Consider the following 10271-nt stretch of genomic DNA (forward strand, 5'->3'; position numbering starts at 1 on the left):
ATAAGTTGGATGCACCTGAATCCAACCCGTCTCATCCTTTTCCCTTGAAGTCCAAATACACCCTGATACTTTTCACCAAAGAGTAGAAAGAACACAATTCACTTGATCCCAAATGTGACTTTCCACAGGATGCAAGCACAGTGTTGGAATGGCCAATGACAGTGACAATGAAAGTGCAGGGTGAGGGTGATGAACAGAACACACTGGAGAGCCTGACATTGGCTTGGATATGGGGGTGTCTTGATGCTTCACAAAGAGCCCAAGGAGCACCCCAAAGAGGACACTGGAGCACATCTGAAATTTTTGTTTCAGCATTTAGAAATAAGTTATTTAAGCAATCCTCAGACTCGTAGTTTATGCTGGAACTACCTTCAGACACACAGCTACAGATAAGGAATCTAATGAGTATTTCCAAGGCTACAATCTGTAGGAAGAAACTCTTCATGAAGTCAGTGGGACCCTCTCATGAGAGGGTTTTAAGACCCACAATCAAAAAGGTGGGGAAACTAAATTAGAGTGGAAGGAGGGCAGGAGAAGGTCAAGGACTTTCCTGGAGGCCTAACACACCCAACATTATTACCCTGGATGAAAACCAATACATATCCTAACACCACACACTCTCTTCAATGTTTAACCGACAAAATGAAATGTATTCAAAGCTAAACTTCCAGAATTCTGCTTTACACTATTAATGATGTTTTAATATCCCTCAATGTGTTGATACTAGGGCATTATTAAATACGAATGCCATTTTCTGGTTATATATGAAAAATATCTTGATTTCTGAGATACGAAAATGCTCATTTTTAGATATGCATGTTCTTGCACTTTTTTTAAATAAAATAAGGTCCAAAGACAGGAAAAATGTTTTCAGATCATGGAACTTGGATTAAGTCATACAAATTTATTTAACATTTATATATGGGAGCCTTCAGAATGAAGACCCACCGAACAATAAGACAAAAAAGCTTATATACCATTCTGAGGCCAGGAAAGAATGCAGATGTGGCTGGCCAAAAAATCCCGGATTTGGTGGGTAAGTCAGGTTTAATAGCAAGACAGATTAGGGAAGAGAAAGGGAAGAAGCTTGCCTTCTGTGTAGCTAAGGAGACCTTGTTATGTAGATGAGGACTCCCTCATAGAGAATAGGTGGGAAGGCTGGGCGCGGTGGCTCAAGCCTGTAATCCCAGCACTTTGGGAGGCCGAGACGGGCGGATCACGAGGTCAGGAGATCGAGACCATCCTGGCTAACACCGTGAAACCCCGTCTCTACTAAACATACAAAAAACTAGCCGGGCGAGGTGGCAGGCGCCTGTAGTCCCAGCTACTCCGGAGGCTGAGGCAGGAGAATGGCGTAAACCCGGGAGGCGGAGCTTGCAGTGAGCTGAGATCCAGCCACTGCACTCCAGCCCGGGCTACAGAGCAAGACTCCGTCTCAAAAAAAAAAAAAAAAAAAGAGAATAGGTGGGAAATGCTGCTTTTCAGACTTTTATTTAGAATTTTAAATAATAGGGACAGGATTATGCTATGTTTCCCAGGCTGTTCTCTAATTCTTTTTCTCAAGCAGTCCTCCCAGCTCAGTCTCCAAAAGTGCTAGGATTACAAGCATGAGCCACCATGCCCAGGGAGTTTTGTGGGATTTTTAAATTTTATTTATTTTTTTGAGACCGTGTCTTGCTGAAGTTAGTACGTCAGCATACTAACACATTAACTGCAGAGCTGTGTCCCAGTCCTTTCTAATAATTCTGCATATTGGTATCAAACGATGGGCTAAGTGTCAGATAATGCTCTCCAATAATCTGAAGATGAACAAATGTCTGGATTTCTTTTTTCTTTTTTGTTTCTTAAGAGACATAGTGTGGTTCTGTTTCCCAGGCTGGAGTGCAGTGGTGGGATCATAGCTCACTGCAGAAACTCCTGGGCTCAAGGGATTCTCCTGCCTCAGCCTCCCAAGTAGCTGGGAATAAAGGCACATGCCACCATGCTGACTGTTTTTAAATTTTTTGTACAGATGGAGTCTCACTCTGTTGCCCAGGCTGTTCTTGAATGCCCAGGCTCAAGTGATCCCCCAACCTTAGCCTCCGAAAGTGCTGAGATTACAGTCATGAACCAATGCACCCCGCCCTGAAAAGGAAATATTTCGAAGGGAAATTCAAAGGGAAAATATCTAATGTTCCAGTTGTTATCTATAGAGCAGTTAACAGGAACTATCATTTAGGGTCTAAGGGGTTCTAGGACACTAGGTATGAAGCAAATATGAGGAAGGTCAGAGAACAAGCTGACCCAATGGTTAATGCTGAAGGTGCTGCAAGCTTGATTAAAGTTTTCCTTCTCCCTTCCTCCCTGATGAATCTGATAAAGTTTAAAGGGATGGTTTTACCAGGGCCTTTTCCATTGACTGCAAGGAGGCCATCTCTCCTGGTAAATCCTCAATAGTCCAAGCCTCTTATGTGGCTGGAATGATCCAGTCCATAAGGAAATGTCACCACCTGCTGTGTTTTGCACTTAGATCATCAAACGGGGTCAACGTTTCCCCAGGGAGTTTGGTAGGATTTTTATTTTATTTTGTTTGTTTGTTTTGAGACAGTGTCTGGCTGAAGTGCAGTACCCAATTACAGCTCACAGCATCCTCAAACTTTGGGGCTCAAGTGACCCTCCTGTCTCAGCCTCCTGAGTAGCTGAGACTGTAGGTGCACACACTTCTCCTGGGTAATTTAAAAAATTTTTATGGAGATGGGAGGGTCCCACTTCACTGCTCAGGGTGGTCTCCAACCTCTGGCTTCAAGTGATCCTCCCACTTTGGCCTCTCAAAATGTTGGGTTTACAGGCATGATAGCCTGGGGCTCCCAGGCTGTTGTTAAAAGGTCTTTGCAATCTCTTCTGCAGCAGTCTGTTCCCTGACAGTGAGAGTCTCATCCTTTGACCCCATTTTGCAGCAGTAGTTGAGTGTTCACTTTTATTTCCATAAGGGGGCGAGCTTGCCAGTGACGCTCATCCTCCCCCACCCCCATCGATGACTTCTTTGTCATCAGAGCCTTCCTTTTCATAAATTCCCACGGAATCCAAGTTTTCACGTCCCAATCGGGCTTAGTTATGATAGCTACTGGCCCACACCAGCTGCCACAGCACTCCCGTCCCATGGAAACCGCCCAACTCTCTCCTCCCCGAGCGTGCTGTCCCGGGACCCCCCATCTCTGCTCTCCCGGGCTCTGGGCCTTAGAGCCGCGCTGCTGCAGATCCCAGTTCCCTGGGCTGCTCCCTCCACCTATCCACATCCATCTCCAGCTTTCCACCCTCTCTCCGACCAGCCTGGCCTGGAGGTGCTGCAGTGTCACTGAACGCGGGTCCCTCAGCTGCCACCTCCACCACGATCTGGAAATCTTTTAAATGCACTTAAGTTATCTTAGAATTTTCCTCCCTCACTTTATACATAAACATAGGAGGAGAGCAGGGACTGTGCTGGTGTCTTATTCACACAATGGGATTGAGGATGTTTGTGTCATGGAACTGATCAACGGGGTGAGAAGTAGCTGAATAACCTGCAGGGGGCAGCAGAGCCCGAGGTCGGTGACCACAGAGGCCAGTCTGGAGCCTGCCAAGGGAGGGAAAGGGAGCTCCGGGGGGCTTCCGGGCAACCCTCCCTCTCCTACTGGTGGCCTCCAGCTGCTGAAAGCAGCTCCAGAAGGAGTGTGGATTCCAAGAAGCTGAAGAGCCCTGGAAAGCGTAACACCGACATGCACACGTACGTGTGGGAGTTCTGTCCTTTCTAGTGTTGTACCTCTGAAGCCTGGGGTTGTCTTCTGGGCAGTGTTTGGGGTTTGACATGCATGGGGCCTCTGGGGTCCGATTTGTAAGATACAGTGAATTTCTTTGAGTTTTTCTCTAAAGATTTAGCCTGCTAACTTCCTTTTGTTTTCAAACTCAACTTTCCTGTTCCTCCTTGCTCCTAGTTACCTTAAAACAGCCTACCCCCCTTCTCATCAACTCTAATCAGTAACTCACATCTGTTCCCTTGGTTACCTGTACCCATTGTTCCCCTGAAACTGCACGTCTCACACGCTCCACCTCTGTACCTCATGTCCCCCTCCCCTTCTATATTTAGAAAAATATATACAAGTAGCCCAAGTAGCCAATCGGGTCAGCTCAGATTGTGCCGTCCAACCCCAGCCCGTGAAGGAGTGACATAGAGATAGGGACTTCATTAAGGATAAAAACCTGCTGGTCTCCTTTGTTCTCTGTGCTCTTGTGATCTTGATTGATGCAAGTGGCACCGTTCTGCGGTAGTAAATTGCCTTGCTGAGAGAATTAAACTTTTGCCTGAGTGCTGGTTTTATTTCACGGCACCGAGCATTTATTCCGGGAGCATTTTATATCCAGCAATTCTGGGGGATCGTCCGGGATCCCCATTCTCCTTTTAGAAGGGTTCCTCGGTCACCCTACCCTGGGGAGATGCGTCCCACTGCCCCATTGCGGTGGCCTCAGGGACAGGAGATCGAGACCCACCCATTTTGACGAATAAACCCGGACTGTCAGCAACGCGGGGAAGAGAGGCTTGCAACACCGCGGCGACCAGGTAAACTCTGTGCACAGACCAAGGTCGGAAACGTCGGCAACAAAGTAATTCTTTGGTAGTCGGAGGGGTGTGTCAGGGCATTCTGGGGGTTGAAAGTGCATGAATGGCAACAAGCACTACTGCTGTGCGGAGTGAGTGGGTCCAATCTGCGGTTCTGTGTTCACCTCACACGGCTTAGGGCAGCCCTTCGGGGGTCCTGTCACAGGTTTATACTGACCTGCCATCAATGCTAAGAGGAATCTGCAAGAAACCTGCGAGGGAAGCAGCCAGAGTGGATGAAGCGAAAGAAGAGTGCAACGAACCTCCAGCAGGTGGAGCTAAAGGATAGTCGAATTGAGCCTTAGCAACACCTCCAGTGAAGGATAGGCAAAAGACCCCCTAATATGAGGGGTTGAGCCACAAGGAACCCCCAAAATAGGCAAGAGATCCCTAATATGAGGGGTTGAGCCACAACAAGCCCCCCTAGGCAAGAGATTCCTATTACGAGGGATTGAGCCTAGCCAGGATAGGAAATATTACAAGCAAAAAATAGTATAGGAAATATTACAAGCAAAAAATATAAAGTTAGCAACAAAGATATCCCCAATAGTCCCCTAGACCTCATGTTAAAACATTAGAAAGATAATGAAAAGGCTAAACATAAGAAAAAGCAATTAATGATAAAATATTGCTGTTCCTTTTAGACTCAAGAACTAATCCTTGAACCCTTAGTTTTCTGGCCAGAATTTGAGTCAAATGAGGGATGGATTTGTGAACTTCTAATAGAAAATGTTGCTAGTAGAAGACCTGCCTCCCGAGAAGAAATAGATTATGCCCTATGTTAGTGGCAAGGAGTTGTCCTTTCCCCTCCTCCAAGGATTGAAAGAAGCAAGTCAAAAACTAATCTTTGGAGGAAAATTAGTTATACATGTGCCCTATTAAGACAGAACCATCTTGAATGAAAAAGACAGTGAAGGAAGGGGCTCAGGGGTTCCTAGCAAAAAGAACAATACGCAAGATCCCCTAGACCATTCCTCACCTAATATACCCAACCCTTCCCCTCAGGCATTGCCCCATAAGTCTGTTCTTCCCCAGCCTACGTCCCTCTCCCCTAAAGAACTCCAAGCTCCTAATTCACCAGATGGCTTTTGCCAGGCTAGCAACATGAAGGATCTGCCGCAACATGTTGTTAGCATTGTCTGGCCCATAGTGCACCCCTGTGGCAGGCAAAGCCCATACTCCTGCCCACTGGCTGGTCCACGGTCCCGGCACTGTATTGACGGCGGCTCTGCATGACATGCGAGCCAGGCCCCAGCCTATGCCCCATGCAAACTACATTATAGGATATCTGCCTTACTTTTGCCAAGGTCGAGTAATACGGGGCTTCAGCCATGGCTCCAAGCAGCCTGGCATCCCCGCAGCTAGGTTTCCTAAGCAAGAAGTAGATAATCTTTCAGCTGATATATCCACCAGTATTTATTATAGTCAGGCCAGTGTTAAAAGTGAAAATATCCACCAGAAAAGAACTTTGATTCTTTAAAGTCAGTTATATTAAAATGTACCACCAAAAAAGAATTGCATGTGTATAAATATGAAGCTATTCTGTTGAAAATGATAGTTTAACATAACTAGTAATTCGCTTAACCTAACAAGTTTCTTAAAGAAAGATCCAAATCTAAAAAGGAAGCACACATGTTTAGATTTAACTGATTACCATGCAAACATCTGGCCAAACTTAAGAGAAACCCCCTTCAAAAATGATTAAAGAAAAAAGGATTCAACAGATGTTCAATAATTAACAGAGAAATCCCTAGAGAAATAAAATTTTAAAAATTGTTTAATAATTGGTTGACCCAAATCTGTAAGCTGTTTGCACTTAGTCAAGCTTTAAAGTACCTGCAAAGGAACCATCTATTCTAACCTACACTGATTCTAAATACGCCTTTATGGTGGTTCATACATTTAGAAAATTTCAGACAATTAATAATAAAGGTCAAAGCCTTATTCATGAAGAGTTAATCACCCAAGTGTTAAATAACCTTCAGTTACCAGAAAAAAATCCACTGCCAACATTCCTACATACTTGGTTTATCTTCCACTTTCTCTTCCCTCAAAACTCACAATTTTCCAGTGCAGGTGCCTCCCCTAGAGTTCCCAGTACATCAACACCAGCCTGAGGAGCCGGCCTAGTACTTCCCACCATTGAAACTGCAGTCTGGACAGCAGAGAAAGGATAGACCCATCACACCCGAGTCAAGAAAGCACCGCCACCCCCAAAATTGTAGGCCATTATTCCAGGGGGAAACCCCCTCAAACTAAAGCTAAGAAAAATTTAACTCTCTTCCATCTATTCTATTACTCTTTCTTCTTTTCCCCTTCTAATGCTGACCACCTTATCATTAATGTAACTCAATCAAACTCACCCCAAGTTATCACGTTTAATGTTATGTCTAGTCATACCCTGTAAAGATCTCCAAAGTCAAAGACAAGTCTCAGCCTCAGAAAAGTATCTCTGTCCCTTTAAGGTGAAAGGCTCCCCCTACCAAGACTCTTATTCCTTAAGAAATATAAGAAAACAAGTCTGTCATAGCTAGAATGATGTCCTATGGACAACCAAATATCAAGGCTAGACCCCATCAGCAAGTGGCTGTATATCCTAAAAACCATACATTCATTTCACTAAAAAAGCACCTCCCCCAATTGCCAGTATAATCAATGTAATCCCATACAAATTTCTGCCTCTACTGACCCTAAACCTACTTTAAGTCCCTTCTATAGCATAGGAGCCAAATGGCCAGCACAGACCTCATAAGGTCTTTCGAAGTGCGTTTTATTAATTTTTCATTCTCTTTACCCCCTTCCTTCTCTTCTCCTTCTAAGCTTTCTTTTAATCAGACTGCCACCTCTTTTCTACCTAATGATAATACTAAAGTAAATATTGTAGAAGTAAAAGATTTAAGACAAACCCTAGCAATTAAAACAGGATATCAAGATGTAAATGCCTGGTTGGAATGGATTCAATATTCTGTCTGCACATTGAACAAAAGCAATTGTTATGCTTGTACGCATGGCAGACCAGAGGCCCGGATTGTTTCCTTTCCACTAGGATAGCCCTTCAGTTGACCAGGCATAGGCTGTATGGTAGCTCTTTTCCAAAATTCCACAGCCTGGGGCAACAAAGCATGCCAAGCTCTCTCTCTGCTATATCCTGAAGTCCAACAACCTGCAGGTCAGCCCCCAAAGGCCATTCAGTGTCCGTCCCCCAACGTCAATTTCACCTCGTGTCTCTCACGACAAAAGGAGAATTTAGCATTCCTTAGAAGTTTAACAAGATGCAATAAGCTTAAGCCCTTCCAAAAACTTACCCATCAGTCTGCCCTTAGTCATCCTCAAGCAGATGTATGGTGGTATTGTAGTGGACATTTACTGGACACTCTGCCAAGTAACTGGAGCGGCACTGGCGCTCTTGTCCAACTGGCGATCCCTTTCACCCTGGCATTTCATCAACTATAAAAGGAAAAACCACAACACCGAAAAATAAAATAAGCCCCTTATAAGTCTTTTGAATCTCAAGTTTACATAAAGGCCATTAGAGTCCCACGGGCAGTTGCCTAACAAGTTCAAAACCTGAGACCAAATAACTGCAAGATTTAAATCCATATTTCCATGAATAACTGTTAATAAAAAGGTAGCTTAGATAAATTACATCTATTATAATCAGCAGCAGTTTATGAATTACACCAAGGATGCTATCAAAAGAATAGCTGACCAATGAAGGCCTACTAGCCAAATAGCTTAAGAAAACAGAATGGCTCGGCTAGGCGCAGTGGCTCATACCTGTAATCCCAGCACTTTGGGAGGCCAAGGTGGGCGGATCACGAGGTCAGGAGATCGAAACCATCCTGGCTAACATGGTGAAACCTCGTCTCTACCAAAAAATACAAAAAAATTAGGCGGGCGTGGTGGTGGGCCCCTGTAGTCCCAGCTACTAGGGAGGCTGAGGCAGGAGAATGGCGTGAACCCAGGAGGCGGAGCTTGCAGTAAGCTGAGATCGCACCACTGCACTCCAGCCTGGACAACAGAGCAAGACTGTGTCTCAAAAAACAAAAAACAAACAAACAAAAAAAAACCAGAATGACTCTAGACATGTTATTAGCCGAAAAAGGTGGAGTTTGTGTTATGATTAAAACCCAGTGTTGTACCTTCATCCCAAACAACACTGCCCCCCAGTGCGAGCATAACAAAGGCCTTGTAAGGACTTAGCACTTTATCCAAAGAATTAGCTAAAAATTCTGGAGTCAATGACCCTATTTCAAGATGGCTAGGAAAGTAGTTCAGTAAATAAAGAATCATAGCCTCAATACTTACTGCTCTTACAGTCGTAACAGATGTACTTATTCTTGTTAGATGTTGTGTCATAGCATGCATCCATAGGCTAATACAAAGGATTGCACAGACAGCACTTACTGAAACCCCCCTTAGTTCTCCTCCACCTTGTTCTAGTAAGCTTTTCCTTTTAAAAGATCAAATCAAACAGCAAAGCCAAAACACGTTAAAAAAGTTTAAAGAGAAAAAGATCATAAGAAAATGAAAAGGGAGGAATTGTCACACACAGTACATTTCTCTGAGTTTCTTTTCAAAGATTTAGCCTGCTAACTTCCTTGTCTTTTGTTCTCAAACTCAACTTTCCTGTTCCTCCTTGCCCCTAGTTACTGTAAAACAGCCTAGCCCCTTCTCATCAGCTCTCATTAGTAACTCCCATCTGTTCCCTTGGTTACCTGTACCCATTGTTCCCCTGAAACTGCACGTCTCACGCGCTGCACCTCTGTACCTCACATTCCCCTCTCCTTCTGTATTTAGAAAAATATGTACAAGTAGCCAGTCGGGTCAGCTCAGATTGTGTGGTCGAACCCCAGGCCATGAAGGAGTGACACAGAGATAGGGACTGCATTAAGGACATAAAACCCCCTGGTGACGTTTGTTCTCTGTGCTCTTGTGATCTTGATTGACACAAGTGGCACCCTTCCGCAGAAGTAAATTGCCTTGCTAAACAAATTAAACTTTTCCCTAAGTGTTAGTTTTACTTCGCAGGACCAAGAATTTATTCCTAAAGCATTTTATATCTAACAGAGATCTTCGTATATATAAAGAAAATGTGTGAAGATCAGGCTAGAGACAGAATTGTTTGGGCGGCGTCACCTGGATAAAGTTGACAGTTTCTTTAGGTCAAAAGCTTAAATTAACCTCAGGAGAGAGTTTGCTGCTGGTGAAAATGAAGATCTGGAAGAAGGGAGCATTTTCACACTGTGAGGAGGGGATGGGGTAAGTGAACAAGTCTTGGCCATGCCTCATCCCCACTTGCGGCCCGCTTGAGGACATATGCCTCTCCTCCTGGTGCAGGCGTGCCTGGCCTGGTCTCCGTTCCACTGCTGCTCTGAGGCAGGAGATGGCTCCTGTAGACACTGAGTCTGAAATTCCCTGCACACTCCTGTGACTCCGTGCAGAACGAAGGAGCAAGGACAGTCCCTTGAGTGAGGAAAACGCTAGCGTTCTCCTCTATCAATAGCAAGTTTGGATGAAATGCAAATATCCATAACCAGAGTGCAGGAAGGAGCTCACCCTTAGGGAAGCAGTGGTTAAAATCCGTGAGTCTGGCTCTGCAGGGCCTGATACCCAGGGCTTCCGCTGTCACTCAGACATGGGGGCGGGGCCTAGCATT

At 44.8% G+C, this 10271-nt stretch overlaps 1 long non-coding RNA gene across 1 annotated transcript in view; it reads right to left on the bottom strand.

Annotated features, from left to right (window-relative positions):
• Window positions 1–10246, bottom strand: part of LOC135968574 (uncharacterized) — a 16152-nt gene extending 5906 nt beyond the window's left edge. Inside the window, exons 1-3 of the long non-coding RNA XR_010583458.1 lie at window positions 10172–10246; window positions 8390–8480; window positions 7918–8059 (exon numbers count right to left, since the gene is read on the bottom strand). This is a non-coding gene — a long non-coding RNA (uncharacterized lncRNA). The remainder of the gene's footprint in view (window positions 1–7917; window positions 8060–8389; window positions 8481–10171) is intronic.
• Between the last annotated feature and the right edge of the window lie 25 nt (window positions 10247–10271).

Source organism: Macaca fascicularis, chromosome 19, assembly GCF_037993035.2.
Source record: "Macaca fascicularis isolate 582-1 chromosome 19, T2T-MFA8v1.1".
Classification (NCBI taxonomy): domain Eukaryota; kingdom Metazoa; phylum Chordata; class Mammalia; order Primates; family Cercopithecidae; genus Macaca; species Macaca fascicularis.